Source organism: Macrobrachium rosenbergii, chromosome 3 (assembly GCF_040412425.1).
Source record: "Macrobrachium rosenbergii isolate ZJJX-2024 chromosome 3, ASM4041242v1, whole genome shotgun sequence".
NCBI lineage: Eukaryota > Metazoa > Arthropoda > Malacostraca > Decapoda > Palaemonidae > Macrobrachium > Macrobrachium rosenbergii.
In genome coordinates this window covers 88,319,971-88,344,508 of record NC_089743.1, presented here as the reverse complement: position 1 = coordinate 88,344,508, position 24,538 = coordinate 88,319,971, and the positions used below count along the sequence as shown (strand labels likewise).

General features: G+C 38.2%; 1 protein-coding gene and 1 long non-coding RNA gene across 51 annotated transcripts in view; one reads left to right on the top strand and one right to left on the bottom strand.

Moving 5' to 3' along the window:
• Nucleotides 1-24,538, top strand: part of LOC136826963 (uncharacterized) — a 578,486-nt gene that overhangs the window by 536,118 nt on the left and 17,830 nt on the right. For 27 of the 50 annotated variants that reach the window (XM_067084667.1, XM_067084928.1, XM_067084933.1 and 24 more), the window contains 2 exons: nucleotides 8,615-8,766; nucleotides 21,188-21,242. The gene's annotated coding sequence lies outside the window, so the exon portion shown is untranslated. The remainder of the gene's footprint in view (nucleotides 1-8,614; nucleotides 8,767-21,187; nucleotides 21,243-24,538) is intronic. The other 23 variants (XM_067084940.1, XM_067084908.1, XM_067084862.1 and 20 more) reach the window with 1 other exon arrangement.
• The window catches only part of LOC136827178 (uncharacterized), a 145,652-nt gene continuing 136,209 nt past the window's right edge, over nucleotides 15,096-24,538 (bottom strand). Inside the window, exon 2 of the long non-coding RNA XR_010849788.1 lies at nucleotides 15,096-18,418. This is a non-coding gene — a long non-coding RNA (uncharacterized lncRNA). The remainder of the gene's footprint in view (nucleotides 18,419-24,538) is intronic.

Genomic DNA, 24,538 nt, shown 5'->3' with positions numbered 1-24,538 from the left:
GCAGTGATGGTGGCTGCGTTGTCGTGGGAGAGATATGATGGGTAATGTTATCCTGGAGAGACAGTGATGGTGATGGTGGCTGCTTTGTCCTGGAGAGATAGTGATGGTGGCTGCGTTGTCCTGGAGAGACGGTGACAGGGCTGGCGCTTGTCCGGGAGAGAGGGTGATGGTGGCTGCGTTGTCCTGGAGAGATAGTGATGGTGGCTCGTTGTCCGGAGATGGTGAGAGGGTGATGGTGGCTGCGTTGTCCTGGAGAGATGGTGATGGTGGCTGCGTTGTCCTGGGAGGTGGTGATGGTGGCTGCATTGTCCTGGAGAGATGGTGATGGTGGCTGCATTATCCTGGAGAGATGGTGATGGTGGCTGCGTTGTCCTGGAGAGATGGTGATGGTGATGGTGGCTGCGTTGTCCTGGAGAGATGGTGATGGTGGCTGCGTTGTCCTGGAGAGATGGTGATGGTGACTGCATTGTCCTGGAGAGATGGTGATGGTGGCTGCGTTGTCCTGGAGAGATGGTGATGGTGGCTGCGTTGTCCTGGAGAGAGGGTGATGGTGGCTGCATTGTCCTGGAGAGATGGTGATGGTGGCTGCGCTGTCCTGGAAAGATGGTGATGGTGACTGCCCTGGAGAGATGGTGACTGTTGTCCTGGGGAGATGGTGATGGTGGCTGCGTTGTCCTGAGAGATGGTGGATGGGTGGCTGCGTTGTCCTGGAGAGAGGGTGATGGTGGCTGCGTTGTCCTGGAGAGAGGGTGATGGTGGCTGCGTTGTCCTGGAGAGATGGTGATGGTGGCTGCGTTGTCCTGGAGAGATAGTGATGGTGGATGCTCGTGTCCTGGAGATGGTGATGGTGGTTTGTCCCGGGATAGATGGTGATGGTGTGATGGTGATGGTGGCTGCGTTGTCCTGGGAGAGACAGTGTGGTGATGGTGGCTGCGTTGTCCTGAGAGATGGTGATCCCGGAGTGATGGTGATGGTGGCTGAACCCATGCGCTGTCCTGGAGAGATGGTGATGGTGGCTGCGTTGTCCTGGAGATGATGGTGTTGTCCTGGAGAGATGGTGATGGTGGCTGCGTTGTCCTGGAGATAGTGATGGTGATGGTGGCTGCGTTGTCCTGGAGAGATGGTGATGGTGATCAGATTCGTTCTGTTTAACTGACGTTCGATACCTTGTTTGGAATATAATTTTTCATATCATCTGCTCCTTGACAACGGCTGATTTTACGCACTAGGGTAGTAATCTTTTTTAAACTGTTTTGTTACAAATTATTCTCTCTCTCTCTCTCCCTTATATCTATTAATGGTATTTTATGCATTGTGCAAGTTTTTCCTCTGATGTTTTCTTCGTCAGATTTCCTTCTTATTTCCACTTTTCAGCCGAATTTGCTCAATTTTTCCTCCCTGCTTTGCCGTGTGCGTTGGAGCCCGGGATGTAATCTAAAAACCATACAAGTTTTTAAAACTGCTGCTCCGCCAGAACTTCAAGATTAGTAAGCTCAAACTTTTTCGCTTTCATTCTGAATACCTCTTTATACTTAGGATGTCGTTCAAAAATTATATATATTTTTAAATATGACTGCACATTTTATGCCGAATCGACTTGCGTACTCTATGCGCATGCGAGTTTCTTACGACAGATGAATAACCAGGATTAAGAAAAAGTTTCTAATTCCGGCAGACAGTCAGTGATTCTGTTCTCAAATAAGAAATGGAAACAATTAAAAGCATTATTAAAACTATTATACACCTTAATACGGTAAAAGGCAGTAAATACACAACACACTCCATATATATATGAAGCTTCGACTGATAAGGAATTTTTCTGCCTAGGAAGCTTTATTTTGATTCATCTGTAACTGTTGTCTGACTTTCTCTTGAAGCTTGAAAACAGTCCAGTGTAGAATATCCGTGTAGGGGAACAGATGCGTTATATGAAGGAAAGTTAAGAGAAAGGTCAATGAGCAAATGAGACCTCGAGTAGAAGGTTAAATAGTGGTACTATCTGAAGATAGTTCAGTTTCGACTCTACGGAGTGAGCTGAACGTGTCGATGTAAAAAAATAGAATAACTAATTCAGTGAACTGTGAGTACAAATACAGTCGTTGTATGTTCATGGGATTACCAACAACCTAAAACCGTGGTGGTAAGAATGTGAGTGGCTGGCCACGGTGTGCAAAGTACTTTTCACTGAAGAAACAGTTCTAGAGATATTGATATAATTGTACACTTGTACTGATGAGAATGCAGTAGATGACAGATAAATTATTATAGGGGCGCGAACTTGTTTAGTGCCAGAGGTTTTTACTTAAGAGACTGAGGCAGATGAAAGGAGCTTGATAGGGTAAGTGCATCATGAATTTGGACAATGCAAAAGAGGGTTTGTGGAACAAATTCCTTTTTTTTTTGTAAAATTATGAAAATAACTATAACGCATCGGTCTGAAAATTTTATGATAGATTAGATGGGGACAAGGTGTGGAAAATAAACAAAAGACAAACAGATAGGCCAAAGTTATGTAATGAAAAATTAATATGTACTTTACTCCCTCCAAAGTTTGGAAAGGTTAGAGAAATATGAGCACGCAAAGCTTTTCACAAACTGCTGGTTATGTTCTTTCCAAAAAAATGTTACTTCAAATCTGAAAGGCAATCGTTTACTTATGAAAGGTTGAATAATAAAATCATTGATAGATTGAAAAAAGAAAACTCCATTAACAGTAAACGCCAACAAAATTAAAACGCGAAGAAAAGGAACAAGACGCCATTTATAATGACATAATCCATTCCTAACACTATGTCTAATACATTTTGTGAACGTCTTTCTCAACAGAATTCCAAAAATAAAAAAAATAAATAAATAAAGCAACTTCCTTACCTACAGCTTTGGACAAAGAATTGTTACAAGTCCAGTTTAGGCTTTCAGAAAAAAATTAACATTCTCAAAGTCCTCACGAGTTGGACATACATTCATCAAATGTCAAAAGTGTAAGATACTATAGAATAATTAAAATACAGCTTGGACTGACCAACCGTCGAAAACCCACATCCCATAGTTACCGGTACCGATGAATGTATTTCCTAATCTCTAGTTACCAGCCATATCGTTATCAATAATGGTTTCTTTGTAAGTCTTAAATGTTTTAATTGCAGAGAAGTCAATTTTAAAAGAGCCAAAAGCAAGTGATTCCTACAAATGAATTCTCTTAAAGACTTGGAATTTTTAATTATGGCGATATAGTATGTCTGTCATTCAAGTTCAAATCTTCTACATGAAAGGCGGGTGGGTTCACAACTATTGTCAAGAACATTGTAATGAAATGGAATTACTAGAGCTCCGGCTTTGTAGCACCGAGTACACTCAAATAAATTGAAATAGCTTTTCATCTAAAGCAAAACGTGCTATGGTATTTGTAGACGATCTGTGGTAAACAAAATGGAGTCTCGTTTTATAGCTAACGGGCGAGCAGTTAATTTGGGAACTCCTGCGCCTAAATTAACTATGAAGAGGCCAACATTGGAAATGAAGCATCGGAGGAATCTCACCACTATAAAGTCAAATTCCTTGAGAAGATACTCGAAAGTTCAAAATTTCCACATTATAGTAGTTTTAGACATACTAAAATCTAGGTTATAAACTCGTGTGTGTGTGTATATAATATATATATATATATATATATATATATATATATATATACATATATATATATATATATATAATGACTAAACTAGAAACCCAGTTTCTCTAAGAATCAGAGAAAGGTAGCTGTAAATAAATAAAAACATTCACTGTCGCATTCATGCCAGTTGGCCCAAAACTTTTGGCATAATAATATGACTGCTTTTACATATATATTTATATGGATGTTCGATATTAAGTGATTGAGCCGCTTGCCTAACCAGCTAGAAAGGCTAGCGTCTCGGTCTCAGCAGCGAGTAATGTACCTGGTAGCAGGTGGATTGTGAGTGGTCACAACCTTGCTGAAAAGGAGCAGCCGCGGAAAACCGTAAGATAGAGCTTTTCAGATCCATCCCCTCAGAGGAGAAAAACGCTCAAGGGTAATATAGTATTATACACACACATATCGAGAAGTTAATAGCTTATTACAGCTATCACAAATTCATATCATTTGGTACAAAAGTGACCAGTATACTATATATAAACAATAAATGAGGACGGGGAAGGTGAAATAACGGATTGCAAGGTTTACGCCTTTATTTCAAGGCATAAGTTAATGTTACCATTCAACATCCGCACGAGAAGAAATAGAATATTACTAGGCTTCTCTTCCGGAACTCGGATATTAAAACTTCAAAGTTGATTTACTCAAGCGCTGGATATGTGCTTACCAGCTGTACACAGGTTATATGCTTTTTCAGTCTAGACACTTTCAGGTTTTATTATACTATATGCCGTTTCTTTTATTTACTCTCTTCACACGTATTCTCACTCCGCCAATGTCGCCTCGATCTTTCCGTCATGGGACCTACACCTTTAATTTTGTTAAAGAAATTAAATTATTCTTATTTAAATAAATGCATTTAGTTCAGATTATCATAATTTCTTATTTTATGCCTTTGAAACTCTTCTGTTTCACTGCTGGTAATTATTGCAGTTCAGTGAGTCTAGTTTGTTTCATAATTATTTGCAATGCCTTATCAACGTATGACTTGACGATTCACTTAACCCTCTCATTTTATCATGTCGAGGATAATAAGCGATTATTTTTATTTGAGCGGTTACATTCAGTTTACCATATTTCCAAGCGTTTTTCCTTGTTTTATCTTATTACTTTCCAGTTGTATTTTGACACGATTCCCCGAGTCGTCTTCGCGTATGAACGGAAGCCGCGGAAAACGTTATGTTTCTTTTTTTTTCTTTTTTACGAACTTACCGCGAAAAACTGGCTTAATCTCTCAGAGTTACAGACTAAATCCTTATCATATTCACCCCTTGCTAAATTAGCATTAAATCCCCTTCTTCAGGCTCTTCTCCCTGCCCACCTTCCTCCCTCCCCTGAACTAGGCTCGTCCCCATGTCGTCGTCTCCCTTGCCCTAGCCTCTTCCCCACCCCCCTCTCTCTCCGGTTCCAGCAGAATCTCCCCCCCCCCCTCCCCCCGCCGTCGTCCTGTCAAATCTAGCTGTCTCAATTCTTATCAAAAATAAGTTCTTAGAGAAAATATATACCGTAATTAAAAGGAGAAACGAACAAAAAGAAAATGTTTAATGAGTGGGGGGGGAAGAGAGAGAGAGAGAGAGAGAGAGAGAGAGAGAGAGAGAGAGAGAGAGAGAGAGAGAGAGAGAGGAAAAGAGGGGTTTTGGCTTATTTTCTCTCTCAACGTCAGCGATGGCACAAGTGGCTGCGTCCGAGATCCTTATCTGGGACGAGAGCATCCCAAACACGTCCCTCGAAATTCATTAGGAGAGTCGAAGTTATCGTCAAAAAGGAATCGGACGCAGGTTTCATTTGGCTGTATAAAGAATCCACGGCAGGAGTTTAATCATGAGGGAGCCAGATGGATGGATGGAGGGGTTACAGAAAACGAGAGAGAGAGAGAGAGAGAGAGAGAGAGAGAGAGAGAGAGAGAGAGCCATTACAGAAATAAGCTAAAAGTTTTATAAGATAAAAAAACTAAACATAAAAACAAAAAGACGCGCGCCCGCAAAATTTACGTTTCTTGAGTTTATCTGCTTTACACACAGGGTATTAGATAACTTCGAATAACTTTCTGAGTGATCTAGGGTACTTTGGGTTTGAAGATGGAGGTACTTTAAGAAATATATTTTCATCGTCTCAATACGTTTTCCTGTTAGTTTTGATTTCATTTGGTTCAAAGAACAGGTCGTTACCCGAAAAGATGTACTTATCCTTTTTGCGCAACACTTTCGATTGAATCTTCTTCTTCTTGGACATTTAAAAAACGTTTTATACAATATAATATTTTAAGACTTTTTGAATTTGTCACAGTTTTATTAGTGGTCCCTATCATTCAGGCTTTAGCTAGTCTAACATGTTCTAATCTATATGAATGTTTTACTGCCCGGACAGGGAATTCATATTCAACTACTGGACATAGGTTCCTTGTTTGTGTTCTAAACCTTCTAAGTAGAAAAGGTTTCAACATATTATTTAATTGTTATTAAAATTAATAAGACGAAATCATTCACACACTGACGCATGTGCATATGTAGAAATATACACTAAATCATCCGTGAAAATTTGTGTTGAGTTTATTTTTAAAAGAGGTTTGTTTCTTTATTGATTAATTAATTACAAAATCATTATTGAGAAAGGCACACATCGGACTAAGATGTACGGGGCAAATCCGTACTCAATAGCAAAATTGGCTGGGCTCCATATAGTTTCTTAGTGTTTTCAGTATATACATTTTTTCTCGGTTGCCTATATGGTTAGTATTATTTAGGGTGAGAACTGTAGTATGCTGACTTCTCATTTTTTGTGAAAAGTGTTCTTTATAACTCGATTTAGCAAACTGTTTAATCGTTGACATGGAGGCTTTCATGTCACCAATCGCTTGATGCCTCGTTTGACGTTTTTGCAGTAGAAACCGTCTAAGATTTTATTTATTTATTTATTTTTTTTTTTGCTCGAGTTCCCATTTACAATTAGATACCATTTCAAGTGATTCTTCTGTTTTACTTTGTTACGATCCCTATTTATATTTCCATATAATATGAGTCTCCACTTTCTTTCAAGTTGTGCCCCCTACTTTTACCATGATTTTAACTATTTTTTTTTTCCTCACTACAATGCATGTATATGCAACCCCTATAAAGACACACCTGCTGGGCCCGCGTTCGATTCTCCGACCGGCCAATGAAGAATTAGAGGAATTTATTTCTGGTGATAGAAATTCATTTCTACTCAGTATAATGTGGTTTGATTCCACAGTAGCTGGTGGTCCAGTTGCTAGGTAAATCAACTGGTTCTAAGCCACAATAAAAATAAATCTAATCCTTCGCCAGCCAGGAGAGCTGTTAATCAGCTCAGTGGTCTGGTTAAACTAAAGGTATGTAATTATAATTACACACAAATAAACTAACGCAAACTTATAAGTGTATTGTGCTCGACTGTTCATTCTTTTTTTGTCTTTTGATAGAATGAAAATCACAAGGTAAATATGAAAGAATGTACTAGAAACAGTTAATACAACGTTTGAAAATAAGTTCTCTGCACCTAGTAGTGTGATATATATATATATATATATATATATATATATAATCTTTATATATATATATATATATATATATATATATATATATATATATATTATATATATATATATAGTGTGTGTGTGCGTGTGTATAAAATGGATGAAAAAAGAGAAAGTGCAGTCTGTAACAACAACTGACGTCAAAAATCCCTCAGTGAATTGAGGAATGTTTACAGATTTTTAAACAAGAGTGAATATCTGTTACGTGAGGGTGATATATTCCAAATCACTAAGTACACCTTTTCAACTCTGAGCCACTTGTTACATTTTGTTACATCTTCACGTTACCAAGACTTCGTCTTTGGCTTTTCGAGGCAATGATGACTCCCATATATATATATATACACACACACTTACATATAGGATCGTAAAAGAAACGAATTATGGTCAAGCAAACACCATAAATGAATTGTTTTCCTTTTTACCCCAATTATCAGTTGGAAATTATATTCATTTCAGCAATTACACAACGCTTTGTAATTATTTTGGATTTTTCTTTTATCATTCTACACCAGATATGTACTTCAATCTTAAATATGACTACAGATCCGAAACTGTCTCCTAAAAATCACTGAAAAGCATAATAAACAAGCCCACCACCTCATGGTATCACTGGACAGAAAGATTTGTGTTCATGCTCAGCAGAGCTGCGGAAAGGGATTTCATGCGATGCAAGAGCAAGGAACGAAATCTTTGAAACAATTCTTCAAACTACAGTTTTATCGTTTTTCGTGTATAATGAGGAATTTATATATTTAATTTTGAAAAAAAAATACAATTTTGGGTTGTTCCAATGGACATCGTGGATTCAGAGGTTGTCACTAATATACTGATTTAGCGTTTAGTTGAGTAGGTCGTAATAGTTATGACAATACTGCTAACTTTAGCCTACTTAAATTCTATGTTTCTTACATAATTCCTCAGCAGGTGTTGGTTATGATGTAATTGGATGTTTATTCAAAATTCAACACAGTAAATCCATTAAGTGGCATTAGCATCGTAAACACATTGCATTCACCACAACATGCTTCATTATGAGTACACTTTAATCATTTTCTCTTAACCCATGCCATGGCTTATCAACCACATACTAAACTTTGATAACCAGTCTTATAGTAATGTTTAGGAACACTTTTTTTCTTTTTACACAATACTGAATAAGAGTACTAATTACAGTATGCTTGGAATACACACAAACATGGACAGGTATCATCCCACGCCTCTGATAGTAACCATAGTACGACTGATTTCCATTGGTTTAAGAAGGTTCCTCATTTCAATTTAAATATTAGATAATTCGTGAAAATAAGCGTCACATTATTATTATTTAGCCTAGAAACATATCTTGGTCTTAAAATATCTAAAAGAGAACCCTCCCTCGGCAGGACTTGTGTCGAGCTCGCATGGCGGGAAAAGCAGAAGGCGGGAAAGTTGAGCCTCCAACGACGCACGTGCCCACCCAAAGGATCGCCAGTCTCTCCAAGGACTCGGACAATGGGAACAACTCTCCTTCTTCCAGGTCATCAACGAGTTCATGGTCAGTTTTTATTGGGGGGTCAAAAAATTAACGCCATTCCTCGAGTATTTTAATTTCTTGTCATTCATTATTTGCGATTTTATTACTCGGGGGAAACTCAAGGCATTACCATTATTTACTGATATAGTTAAGTAACTGCGTTCAAGACGTTACTATTGTAAGGTGGTAGTGTGTGTGTGTGTGTGTGTGTGTGTGTGTGTGTGTGTGTGTGTGTGTGTGTGTGTGTGTGTGTGTATTTTATATAATTATATACATAGCTATCCATATTTTTAAAAAAACATAATTCATGGTCATGTTTGTATTTACCTCACTGAGATGTATCAGTAATATCCATGGATTTTATAGCTTCTACCCTTTTCGCAGTTGGAAAGGGGAAATGTTATTTATATGATTCCGTGATTTCTCTGTAGTCCAAGATGTAAGCCTATGACTGTATTCTGGTTTACATGTTTTTTACCAGCATTAGAGGAAGAAAAGTGGTCCAGTTATATCTGTAAAGTACTGAAATTCTCGAGTCCATCTGCCAGACCATCCCCCTCTGCCAAATTCGAATATTCATATTCTAGAGTAGTGACTCCTTCCCTTAAGACGTAGTGTCTATGTACATTGTTACATTCAGGCATATATACATGAAGTTAGACCTACGGTCCTTTTAATGAAATGGAGTTTCTCTTTCTGCTTATTGTTTTCGCTATACGATACCCATTTTGCTTCATTCTAATTTCGACCACTTCCTTTCCCATTTCAGGCATTATTTATCCGACTTTTTTTTCTTGGATTGTTGACAATCTACGTTCTCTCTCTCATTAGCTTATTACCGATTTGTCCCAAGAAACTACATAACTGTATTTCCTTATCTCAACTCCGATTGAACCATTTCAGAAAGTATATCACGATATACTGAAGGAGATTTAGAAGTAGTTTGAAGTAATTTGAAATTAGATTCGATCGCTTCTAAGAAACGTATCCCCTGCTCTCTGACAGGAATGAAATTCTAACTTATTAGTTTGAGTTTAAATTGCTTCGAATTTCTTCATATTGCCACTTATGCTTAAGAAAAATCAATTATCGCAGTATTTCAGATGCAGTAAATTCTCATCATCAAAACTCGCTTTTACAATTAAAAGTCATCCATCTTAACTTTATTGCCATTTTCAAGTTACGGGATCAGCCATTTTTTTCCTGATGTTTCTGCACTGTCGCCTTCAATGTTTTTCTGGCTATAAGTTGACCTTATCTCACTGTCACGAATACTATTCCAGCCGCCTGTGTCCTCGTGACGAGAAAAGGTATTTCTTCCATAATGTAACAGCTGCCAAGAAATATCTGCATCCAAAACCACTGTTGAAGTTTATCAGTCTGTTCTCCTCGATTCATTTATTTTCAAGAGAAAAGTCTTCGATAGGTCTTCGATAGTTCTTGAAATTGGTTCTTCGTCTCTTGTTCTTGCGATACTTGTATATCTTCTGGCCATTTTTTCTTTAGGCTTACACATGAAGAGATTTGAATAAATGAATCATTCATTCAAAAAATTTTATGTCCAAGCCTGAAGGGAAAAATGCTGAAGATATTTGAATTCTTCCAATCTTGTTCTTAGAATAACAAACTCGTCAAGGACCTCTATACTTAACTGGTTTCCTTACGAATGAGATTCATCGGTCTATTTTCCCAAAGAAAAGAAAACATGTGTTGTCATGTCACTTTTCATTTGGATGTTGTTGTCCGCTGGCGCCACTGGCATCTTCATAGCTACCCACGGTTTCCCCTCCAACGATACAGAGGTCCCGGGAATTATTATATACATTATGTATTCAAAAACACAACACCTGAGGTGCGTGAATTAGTTAGGTTATCCACATGCATGCGCACATGTACCGTATACTCTCTCTACATACAATACCCTCCAGGCATCTGCCGTCCAAAACACCAAAGACCTACTGCAGACCAACGTGTTTCCCCAGAAAACACAAATCAGATGGATGGCTGAATCAGTGATTTTCATGTATTTTCAGGAGCCTTCAGCATATCAGTTGAAAACCAAGACCATCTACAAATGTAAAATGTTTCAAGCTTTTGAACTATATGTAATGAAGGATTCTCCTGATTTTGTATAGAGAATTGTTCACTTTACCAGGTGTGAGAAAACACATCTGACCGTAAATTATGCCTTTCTTGCTCTGGTGTTAGATACTACTTCTCTGTTTGCGGAAACCCATGCCTAGTGAGAAATTTATGACAATAAATTAGTAAGTACCAAGACGCTGCCTCTTGCTCATCCCGTTCTCATGCTGGTGACCCAAAGATGACAAACACCGCCAGCCCAAGCAGCAACAACACCGCAGCAGGATCCATCCGCCTGCCTCCATTCACGATGCACCACCCAGAGACCTGGTTTTTCAGAGCAGAGACCATCTTCAGATCCAAGATCATGGCATCATTACACAAAACTGATGCCATCCTCAAGTTCCTGCCAGACGACATCTTCGAACAAATCGCAGAATGGCTAGCCAAATAACAGACCCCCATAATGTACAAGACGTTGAAATCACAACTGAGGTTGTCCTTCAGCATGCCCTCTGCCCTCAGAGCTAGGAAATTCGTAAACAATGTGGGAGCAGCGATAGGGGACCAACGTCCATCACACATCTACAAGCAACTACGACGACTAGTAACGATCCCCACCACAGACGACTGACCAGCAACGACGCTAGACCTCATGAGAGAGGTCTTTCTGATGAAGTTGCCACAGCAAACAGTTGCCACAATACCCAATGCATCCACCATGTCCCTTGATGAATTCCTAAGAATGGGAGATGCAGTTCATCTGGCACGGACATTGGCAGAACCCACTAAACCACCTATAGCAGCAGTCAGCCAACAATCACAGCAGCAGTGACACAGAACCAAACAGCAAGCCAGAGGGGCCCTGCCACTTCCACACACTGCTCCTGAAACTGCAGGAAGGAGAACAAGCACTAAACATAGGGCCAAAAAAAGAAATGCGTCTGAAGGGCCTATGTTTCTTCCGCTGGAGATTAGGGAATGAGGCCTGAAAATGTGAGAATGGCGCTTGCTTTCAAAAAAAAAAAATGCAAGAGGGCCGTGGCAGCAGCCCAAACAATTAACCACCAGTGACAGTCAGAGGTTGCCTTGTAAGGGGGAACGAGTCTACCTTTCACTGTCTTTCTTATAGGTACAAGCAAAAACACCCCACGTGTTTTTACGTCACAGATGGCATGTCCAACACACAGTTCCTCGTCAACATGGGTGCATGTAAGTCATTCATGCCAGCCAACCCACATGAATGTCTCAACCTCACTCCCAGCATTATACAGGTGTCTATTGCCAGCAGTGCCCCACTTAAAATGTATGGAAAAAGAACTATGAAATTATCAATCAACGGCAAACTATACAGTTGGACATTCCCCACAGCAGATGTCACAATCGCACTAATAGGAGAAGATTCCTGAAAGCCCATGACATGCTGGTAGACATAGCCAGACAGCAGTTAATTCATAGAGAAAGCCCTATAGCACCCATCACTCCACCAAGAACGACAGCAAACCCACATCGGGACCAGAGATCCACCATCTCTTTCAGGAATATCCCAAAGTATTTAAAGACGTCCTCCAGCATGACCTAACGTCCCACAAAACATCACATCAAGCACCACATTGTCATTGAAGGCCCATCAGTCCATGCATGCTTCAGACATTTGACCCTGGACAAACTAGCCTATGCCATATAAATATTCCACAACATGGAACAGGCAGGAATCTGCCAGAGCCTCCAGCCCATGGGCATCCCCACTCCACATGGTACCTCAAGCAGATGGTACATGGTGGCCCTGTGCAACTGACTACTCAACAGCAAAACAGTACCAGACAGATAACCACTACCTAACATCACCGACATAACAAGCCAGCTAGAAGGCGCCAAAGTATTCACAAAAACTGACCTGTTGAAGGGGTACTTCCAAGTCCCAGTAGCAAAGAAAGAAAGAAAGAAAAAACAGTTATCATAACTCCCTTCGAGACATACACCTTTAACTACAGCTGTTTCAGCCTTTGAAATGCTGGTGCAGCCTTCCAATGCCTCATAGATGAAATACTGTGAGAACTGCCCTGCTGCGTCGTTCATGTCGATGATATCCTGATATTCAGCCCAACTATAAACAGCACATACAGGACGTAAGGCAAGTCCTAGAGAAACTTGAAGAAAACGGGCTTGTAGTGTGGGAAGATAAATGTGAATAAGCAAGAAGTACAGTAGAATTTCTTGGCCACCAAATAAGCCACGAAGGAGTCAAACCCCTCTTCACGAAGGTCCAGGCTATCACCAATTTCCGAAGACCAAAAACCATAGAGACAATCTAATAATTTGCTGGCATGATCAACTATACCACCAATTCATACCCAACCTAGCAGAAATAATGTCCCCTTTATATGAATGCTTAAAAGGGAAAACCAAAATCTTTATGTTGGTCTGACAAACAAGAAACAACTTTTCAATTAGTCAAAAAAGCCCTGAGTTCTGCGGCAACACTAGTATTTCCTCTGTCCCACAGATCCTTAACCCTAACAACTGATACAAGTAACACAGTGATGGGCATGGTACTCAAGCAGGACACAGACAAGGGTCATCGGCCGTTGGCATTCTTTAGCAAAAAGTTATTGCCAGTGGAACAGAAATGCTGGCAGTCCACTGCACTATTCAGCATTTCTGACGCATGCTTGAGGGACAGCAGTACATGGTGCAGACGGACCATCAACCTGTGGTCCATGCCTCCACCAAAAATGGAGACTGTTGGTCGGCGCGGAAACGGCATTACCTGTCTGCAATATCAGAGTTCTCCTGCACCATCAGGTACTTGGAAGGCTCTTCCAACATTGTTGCAGACACCAGTACAGATTGGGATATCATATCCTGAGATCACAGCAACCCAAAAGGATGATGTGGACCTTCAGCAAATTTGGCGGGAAAATCACGCCCTCACATGGAGGGGTTTCGCCGTAGACAACAGAGAGACGACCACTGCCTGTGAAATGATTACAGGACGTTCTTGCTCCTACTTGCTGTTGGCCTAAGGAGGGTCAGTCAGCACGGAGTCCCTCAGTACATCACCAGCGACAAGGGGGATAACTTCTCATCTGCTGTATGGAGCTCCCTTGCCACCAGACTAATGTCAAGAAGGGAGGTGGAGAAAAGAATTGCTGTGGATTGTATTAGGACTGAGAACAGCCCCACATGCAGCATTCAACACGTAGCCAGGAACACTACGGACAGTAGCTAGCAATACCAGCAGATGTCTTTCAAAACCCAACAGAGCCAACCACCCCCTCTGATGTCAGTAGGCTATTAAAACAAATCATGCCAGAAAAAACAACATACAGCACAGCCAGAAAATTTTACATTCATGAAGAACTGGTTGATCAAAATATGAATTTATCAGAATTGGCGCACACAGGCCCCCCTCCCCCATCTACTCTGACCTCACCGAATCCTGCGGTGTAGAGACAAATGCAACCAGATGTCAGTGGACAGGAGAACGACCTGGAATGTGATAGATAGGCTGAAACTGGCATACATCCCAGATGACAGTACATCTCCATAAGTCTCTTCATGGGGAGGCATCCATTTCCAAAACACCAAGTGATCTACCGCTGACCAGCGTGTTTCCCCCAGAAAACACAAATCATAGACGGATGGCTGAAGTGGTGATTTTCATGTATATTCAGGAGCTTCCAGCATATCAATTGAAAACCAAAACCATTTATAAATGTAAAATGTTTCAAGCTTTTGAACTATATGTAACGAAGGATTCTCCTTATTTTGTATATAGAATTGCTAACTTTTCCAGGTGTGAGAAAACACATCTGACCATAAATTATGCCTTCTTGCTCTGATGCTAGATACTACTTTTAGTAGGTGAGAATGTATAGAGCAAAACTTCATTGTGATTTGCCCATTGTGTTTTTCTGATAGTTTGGACCATGACTAAGAAATCTGGAAGAGTGGCAGAATAATCTGAACATTAGGAGGTCTGTAGGAGGTGGGCTTCACCCCCACAGACGCTTGATTCATGCGTACCAAATATTTAATGTATCACAGCAACTGACATGACTGAGCTATTGTTTATATGTTTGAAGGCACAAGGAATCTGTTTATACCATTATATTTCCAATTTGAAGTGTTTACTATGCTGAGCTATTTAACTCTTAAAATGCCTCCCCAAAGTTGTGTTAATTATGTTTTGAAAGCTAGCTATATGTAGAAATGCCTAAGAACAAGTTTGAAGTAATATTTTATCAGGTATTAAATGACACTTATATGATACATATGTTTATTTATAGTAGAGCGAGAGTGTAAGGTAGTACAAGTCACTCCTGACTACTGAGGGATGAGGCGCCAAACACTAATGTGTAGCATTTGTGATTGTCGGTTACATTATGAAATAGTTGGGTATGATTTTATATCATTCTAACAGCATGCTTAAGTTAAATTGATTACTGTTACATACATACACAGGGCATATATACATTAACACAAATGTATACAGGTATGTAATCCATCCTTCATATAAGCTAATTATACTAATATAATGGAAAAACTTGAAAATAACTTTTAAAATCTGTAATAAAATATATATTTTGGATAACATGGAAAAAAATTTGTAAGAATCAAAAATGCAAATACTGTCCCCCTCTAAGAGGAGACAAGTTTGCTTTCAGTAGACGTACTTTTGGCTGGTGGATCATTCGTTGTTTTTTTTTTATTTTGAATAATCTAAATGAGTTCTGCTTGATTGGATTGGAGTATCAATAGTAGTTGTTTTATTGAGTATTACATCTTCTACATACATATCATACTGGTCTTTTCCTCTTTTGTGTACTGTGTCTGCCTGTGCATGTTTTTCATTGCTTACTCTTCCGTCCAGGTTGATGAGATATTCACTTACATAAAGGAATGAGTTTCCTCGATTTTGGATAGTGTCTACCAAGTTTCTGACATCAGTGAGAAAAGCTTCTTGAGACTTTTGGCCTTCGTGATGAAAACACTCAGCACCTTCTTGAATGGTTGCAAAACTTTTGGCTTGAATGTCCGCAATAAGTTTATTCAGAAGAGTCCATAAAGTGACCATTTGATGAGTGATCAATGATCTTGTGTGAGCTGTTCTCTTAAAAATTTATTAAGTTGTTCATGACTCTGATCAGTAGCAATGGACAAAAAACACTTTTTAGATCCTGTCATTACAAAGTTCCCCTCCATGAATGCATCAAGTGATATCTGTGGCATATCCATCATGCCTTGCACATGGATTGGAACCCATCTAGAATAATTATAGTGATTTGTTGCACAAGTGCTTGTAGGCTCTCTACATAGAGTGGGAAGTTTCCCTCTCTGTGTGTTTGGATGAACATGAAGAGGATGACCTGCGCTTCCAGTATGAAGATCTAGTAGGTGAAAGTTGTATATTTTTTCATCTTAAGTCACCCATTCCTCGTGTATCATTGATGGTTCTGTTTCTTCATGAACTGCTTGTAACAGTTTATTTAAGGCCACATATGTAACAAGTTGACTATATCTTGACTTGGTGACATGAATGGATTTAAGAAGGGCATGAGCTGTCCCAGGAGTAGTTATTCAGGCCTCCACTATAACCTCACACCATCCAGACCCTTATAAAAGGTCACTAAGTGCTTTTAGTCCCTGTTTTTCTGTATGGAATCCGCCAAGCATTACAACCATATTTCCCACTATTTCGGTGTGTGACCACTGGAGTTTCTTCATTATTGCATATACTGGCTGGTCACCAGTAATAACAGGTACCTGATTTGGATTAAAGTACTTAACACTCTTGCAAACTATTATCATGGCATGAAGTATCGTTGCTGGTTCAGTTGAAGAATGCCTAAAAAGAGGAAACAAACCCCAAAGGCAGTCCATTTTTTTAGTACATTGAGCAGCATGATGAGCTGACCATGTTGTTTGTCCTTCATGATGGTCTTCATTCAGTGTAGAAGCAACATGTTTTGCCCATTCTTCTTCTTTGGACTTTTCATTATCAAGAATATCTTTCAAGTGGAATGTTTTCATTTATCTTTAAGGATGAGGGCATTTAAGTTTGTAACAAAATGAAGGAATAGTAGTATATTCATCAGGAAGGGATATTTTCACGTGACCAATTTCAGAAATGGGGAGTTCTCTTTTTTCACCTTCATCAGTGTAACTGCATGACTGAATTAGTGAAATAGCAGTGCCATGAAAAGAACCTGAAAAGTTGTAGAAGAGGGGTTATGATCTATGTTATCAACTGCTGCAACTGGGAAGAGTTCTCGACGGAGACTGGGTGGACAAACAACCTTTTCATTGGTAAATTGCTCAACAACTTTACCCCAACTTCTTCTCCAAGGACAGCACTTGAGGATAATTGATTGAAAGGCCAAGTCTGGCTACCTCATCTACCAATTGGCTACTCCTAAGTTGTAAATGAATGAGAAATCCTATGTGAACAGTTAAGGGAGTCTCAGTGCAGGTTGTTACCTTTGTCGTTTTGGTACTGTGAAAGCATATAAGCTGAGCAATGCTAAGCATCTTACTTTGTATCAGAATTATCTTCAGAAGCTGGACCTTGATGATCATTCGCAAGAGAAGTATGAGGGCATCTGGAACTGATGTTTCTTGGCATTGTTCAGGAAAGCCATCTTTTATAACAGAAAAGTTGTTATTTTGCGATGCCTTGCTATTTCACAGCGACATATGAGTGCCACATTTGCAAGCATCCTATAGTCATCAGTGAGGGACTGGGTTTTGTATGATGAAGTAACAAGGTCCTTCAGTTCTGGGACAGTGACAAGTAGAACCTCCCTCCTAAAACCCAAGCCCTCTTTCAGTATGGGGAATCTTTCAAGTACATTTTCTTTCAGTCTGGTGCAATTTATGTCATTGGTGTCTCCTAGCTGTTCCTGTAGTTGGCATACTTCCGTATGGATTTCTTTCAAGAGAAAGCAGTTCTTCCCAGTGAAATATGTTCATCAATCATTGCCCGCACCTCTTCAGTTGGTTGTCTTTTTGTGCCGTCATCGTCTGATTTCTTATAGGTAGCCACATCATATTGTCTTCAAAATACTACTAGGCACATTGCATGGTATTTCAGTTCATTGGCAACAATGTCTCCTACAGCAAGCTTAGTTAGAACTTTATCATCTTGAAGGAACAGGGGTTTTTCCCTAAGTTCTTCAGTGAATGCAAGTTTTTGGAATTCATCAATGGGTCGTTTGGAGCCAGCCAGTTGTTCACAAAATAAGCAGCAAGACTAGGAATTGATCTTAAGAGTGCCTCTTTAAACAAGATCCAATAAGATCTGCTTGAGATGATGTTTTCTATAACCCATCCTGCTGGAAGTGACATGTGCAGTTTCGGTGCCATTTACCTTGATTTTCAAAGAGTTTTTCTAAGCTAAATTTTTCATTGGATTCTACAGGCAATTTGCTACCACCAGCAGTGTGGTACACTTCAAGGGCATCAATAAATGAAGTATATGCATTGATCCTGTCATCCTTCTTCTTACTCAGTGCTGGACACCTCAATTCCTCTCTTGAATCTTCTTGGCAAATAATGCAACGGGACCAATCCATCATGTCCAAACAAGCTGAAAAGTAAAAATATTATAAATACCACTCAAAAATACTTATAAAATAGCAAATTCATTATATAAAATAGCAAATTCATTATAAAATTAAAGTTCAATACATAAATAGCTCATAATATAACCTAGACTCATGAATGATACCCATTAGTTTGTGGCACCTCAGCCCTGAGTAGTCAGGAGTATCTCATACTTACCTTGCTCTTACTCTACTATAAATAAACACAGAGGTATCATACAGGTGTCATTTAATACCGGATGAAATGCACATAGCTGGCTTTCAAAACATAACATAATTTTAGGGAGACATTTTAAGAGTTAAATACCTCTACCACATAATAAACACTTCATATTGGAAATATAATGATAAAAACAGATTCCTCATGCCTTAAAACATATAAAATGATAGTTCAGTAATGTCTTCAAGTCTTCAGGTTGCTACAATACATTAATATTTGGCACGTTTGAATCGAGCGTCAGTGGAGTTGGTGAACCCTCCCGTTCTCCGAACCCCCGAATGTTCAGATTATTCTGCCACCCTTACAGATCAGTTAGTCATGGTCTAAACTATCTGGAAAGCACAATGTGAAAACTTTTACATTCTATGTAAATCACACCATCAGTGAGTCTCGCCCACTATTTTCCGTCCGCGGAAACCCGTGTCTAGTCAGAAATTTGTGACAATAAGTACCGAGATGCTGCCTCTTACTCATCCCGTTCTCACAATATATATATATATATATATATATATATATATATATATATATATATATATATATATATATATATATATATATATATATAGATGAAGAGAGAGAGAGGAATGCACTGAAACACGTCTTGCTCCGCTCAGTGATCTCCATCTCCAATATTTAACTTGAATTTCATTCCGTTATCCACCGCTTTAAATTTTAAAGCCTTGGATAAAAGCAAGGTTCTTGACAAACAGCACTGCTTTATAGGTCGTATGCACAACAATAGAAAAATTAAACTGTGTAAAAAACGAACGTTATTTTGACCAAAACAACATTAGGTGCTTAGGACAAGGAAAGTCCTGGAGTAATCTAGCTTTAGGAACAACAAATGCGTTATTCATTGCGGAGCGCGCAAATAGGCTATATTTAGCTGTTTTTTCAGACTCGGAATTTAAGGCTAGTGAAAGCGAAAGGTTTAGTTTAAACGTGCAAGACACCTAGAGTAGGTTTTCAGAAGTGGGTATTAAGTGCTCAATGCCAAAATTTTGAGGAACGAAACATTGCTAAAGTCATAAAGATTACCAATTCAGGATTTATATTAATAAGGTCATTCAGAGAGCTGGCTAAAGCAACTGTTGTTTGAAAATTGTGGTCAGTAAAGGTGTTTTCAATACAAAAAGCCAATGTGAGTGGCAGCCATTCTAATGCACTTTTCTACCTCAGGCCTGAAGAAAATAAGAAAACCAAATAAAGGAAATGGGGTAGGGGATTTAACCATAGGGGAAACAATGGTCCTACCTATCAACAAGTTTCGTTGGAACTTGCAGTAGGTTTAGAAGCATTGTAGCCAATAAAACTCAATACTCGCAAACGCCTCTTCATGTGCTTATAAAAATAAAAATTACAAATCGGACGGAATTATACGTCACAAAAACAACTCTATATACTGCTTAATATATGCGAGTTCGTTCGCGCGTTAAGTTTTCATGCCTATCTCATTAAATTCATAAGGACTCATAAACAAGTTGGCGAATGTTTTTTTCAGGTATGATGTGCTCACTTTCCAACGAGCTGTTGCAGAATTACTCGAGTGGTTTTAATGTTTAGCATTAGTTTGAGTTAGCCTCATTTTCATTATAATTTATTAAGAAAACTTAGGATAAAATACTCGCTAGTTATGCCTTGTGAAAAAACCGTATTCGGCTGAGCGGTTTTTGTTTATCGTTTGTGGTTATGCACACATACCTATATTTGATTATTATCACTTTTGTACGTGATTCATTCATCACACATTACCACAGGTGAAAAATAACAGACGGGCTGTAGGTCTTAACCGGTTTCTGACTTTATTTCCATCAGTGGCTTGGAAATGAAGTCGAAACCAGCCAGGACCTACAGCCTGTCCCTTATTTTTCACCTGTGATAATGTGTGATACATATATACATATATATATATATATATATATATATATATATATATATATATATATATATATATATACATACATATACACGTGTGTTTGTAAAAGTGCGCGTGTGTATGTATATCGAAGGTAATCTGTACAGTTTTGTTTGCCAAAAATTTAAATAAATGCAGGCACCTTCATAAAGAAATATCTACCTTACTTAGGTAAAGGTAGTGGAAGAGACCATTAGAGGTACCCTGATATGAAGCTGATATGATAATGAGAATTACGAAGGTACCCTTATGGTAAGGCTTAGAAGGCAACCTTCCATTCACAACATACATCACAACGGTATCGTTAAGAATCACTCATCGACTTGTTTAGTGCTAAGTGTTGCGGAGGTCAAATGTTACACTTGCGTTATGGTTTTTCCTTAATAGTAGCATTGGGACTCAGATAATATTTTGTGTAAGTTGAAAGTGTTGAGCAAATCGTTCAGCCTTTCTACGAATTCTGTGTGTGTGTGTGTGTGTGTGTGTGTGTGTGTGTTTGTTGGTAATGCATTCAGGAAAGTTTGGAAAGTGTAATTGTTTTAAAATCACTTGTGCTTCTCGTTGCCGAATTGATGTCCTGCAATAAATACCTATGTATAGGGAGGGTCTTCGTTTCAGGAGTGAGGAACCCGTGGCATCCAACATGGACATTTCAACTGGTCACATGGTTTTGGTGAGTAATTACCATTTTTATTCGAGATCTTTATTACATTTAAGAGTTTAAAGTAATAGTAGTAAGAGTTAAAGTTAATGATATTTAAGAGTTTAAAGTAATAGTAGTAAGAGTTAAAGTTAATTATATTTAAGAGTTTAAAGTAATAGTAGTAAGAGTTAAAGTTAATATTTAAGAGTTTAAAGTAATAGTAGTAAGATTTAAAGTTAATTATATTTAAGAGTCTAAAGTAACAATAGTAAGAGCTAAAGTTAATTATATTTAGGAGTCTAAAGTGATAGTAATTATATTTAAGAGTTTAAAGTGATACTAGTAAGAGTTAAAGTTAATTATATTTAAGAGTCTAAAAGTAATAGTAGCAAGAGTTAAAGTTAAATAATGTCAGGTATTAGCTTTAATTTGTATTATTTAGGCCTCCTTGAAAAAAATAATGATAATACAGTAGTTGCATTGTATAATGCGTAGTATTATACAATGCACTTTTCCAACTTTTTTGAGGAAAGGGTTTCTGATATTACTGTTTCATGGTAGGAGGTTCTCTTTCTATAAACAAATAACGTTATGTATGTTACGTTATTAAAATTGAACTTAGGCTCTGCTTGCACGATATGTGATATTTTTTAAGCTCCAAGCATGGTAAAATAACTTAGGTTCACTGGTAACTCGCATATCTTCTATAATAAATACGTTATATTTCCTTTCTTAAATCACGTTTAAATATCATACCAACTTTTAGATATAAAAATGTGAAACTATTAGTTTCCTTTGAGAAATGTCAGTTACATGGTAAAATCACAATCATTAAAATTCGTTGTATTCAACTTGCATGTCATTGACAGAAATTAATTTCTTACATAGTGTTAAAACTATGTTTTCATTATTAAATAACGATGAAGTTTCTTACTTTGATAAGTTACTGATGTCAGAATACAGTACTGTAGTGTGGTTCTTGTGGATAACCAAACTCCATAGTTTCGTGTTCGTAGGTGAATTGCATTAAGAATTATTTTCTCCATGGTAAATTATCTATCTTAATATATCTTATACCGATTCATAAATAAGTCTTAATTTTTTTCCTTCTAATTACGGTTTTCTTTTAGCGAATTTATCAGTGATAAATCTGTGTGTTGACTTTATATGTGTTATGCATTGCTGCATTGTACATAACACTCGTTTTGGCAGGAGGAAGGCTCTGGTTCGAATCGCAAGCGAATAGAAGCGCTTTAAATTCTTTCCGTTGAATCCCATTGTGCCTTTGTTAACCTGGGCATTGAATTTGATACCTGTTAGTTTGTAAACTGTCGTCGTTCGCAACCTGGGTGGAGAAGGGTATGGAGTTAGCAACCTCATCCCAAAAGGAAAAAGGCGTGTAGTCGCAATAAGTTGACCCTCACGTACACATTTCGTATACATGTGCATGTATATATGTGTATTTTTATACTTTCAGCCACACGTTTTTTCTTATAGGCTACAGTTTCACTACTGGAAATGAGCTCGAATTAATAAATAATAATTTTGGGGCATAGTTCTGCGCGCTTGTTCTTCACTCTTACCGTTCATGTCTCACTCTTCTGCTCGCACTTGGCGATCAGAAAGTAAATTTAGATGTCACCCCACCCGAGGACAATGTATTTGACACCGGAATAAGAGTTGAAGGAGAAAGAAAAAAATAAGCCAGCATCCAGCGAAGACATCATGGCATTCCCAAATGCCATGAAGAACTGTGAATAAAAACAGAATTACAAAGTGGTAGTGTACGGAGAAATAAAAATAACAAAATAACAGCATGAGAACGTATCAACAGTGCATATGTGTGCACATACATTATATATATATATATATATATATATATATATATATATATATATATATATATATATATATATATATATATATATATATATATATATATATATTATATATACACACACATATACACACACACACACACTTCCATGCGTCGGATCTCATAAATGTATGACAGCAGTTCCATACATTTGTCATTTATTTCTTTCTTTGCGCAGAAATTCTGGATTATATTCTCCCCTCCACTCCTTATTGCCTCCATATATTTTTTTCCTCTGTTCCCCACCCCCTCCGCCCTCCTTCCTTCGATTTGTATGTTTAGGCTTTTTGTGTCTTTTATATATACATTCTAAACTTGATCTACAGTCCTGACAGCAGTGTCAGACGGTCGATCAACCTTAGCTGACAACTCTTGAGCGAGAAATATAAAAGATAAAAAAAAAATAAATGTCCCCCTTATTATGAGCGCGACTCTTCAGTAATGACATTACCATAGACTTCATTATGAGGACATTACTCTCAGGGAATTTTTGTTAGGCCACAGGTACCTCTCTTTCTCTCTCGTTCCGCGCCCTACACCGGCCCTGGCATCTTTGATAATAATGGCAGATTGGAAACAAACAAGGTTATACAAGGTAATGGAAGACGACGTGATGAAATGCCCTGTAAAACGATAGGGGCTCGATGTCAACAACGTGTCAAAGAAATGCGTTCCTTTCGATGAAGGAGCCTCTTGACACAAGGATTCGTAATGTACGTTCTTTACAAGAACAAGAAGTCAAGTTTCCAGATCAGATTATCCTCATGAATGTTTCTCTGTAGGTTGGCATTTCATATAAAGCCTTTACTTAAGTTCAACATATCCAATTATTGTACTACAGGTTTTATGGCGGATAGGGGTTGATGTCAACTTTGAAACAAAAAAACCAAAACTCTTTCAAGTAGTTGAGATACAGAATAGATCATTTTCATGATTGTTTCTATAACCGAGCATTTTAAAGAAATTCATTCCATTATTTATATAATACTGTATATTCCACAGGTTTTCTTATACTTTTTTGTACTTCTTAAATAGCGATTATAATGTTAAATTTCTCCTTCATACAACCCACCCAGAATAAAACCAGTTCCCCAGAGTAATGATTTCAAAACTCAGGAGACATTGTGACATTTTTGTCTGGAATAATTTTCATTAGAGCTAGAAGCAATTAAGTTTCTCTTTGATGCACACCGAACATCGTTTTTAGAATTTGCTTAGGGGAAAAAATTAACGAAATAAACTGGGGGAAAAACTTCAGCGTTAAACGATACGCAAACATTTTCCTTAAGGGTTCAATTAAGTTTTGTACATTTTTATTTTTTATTTTTATTTCCTTCTTCTTGTTCTCCTGTTGCTAACAAGTTTAGCTCCTGTTACATCCGCCTCTTGCACTCTGCACCTGCTGATTTTGTCAAGTCTTCCAGCAATTCTCTCGTACTTGAGAGCCTGG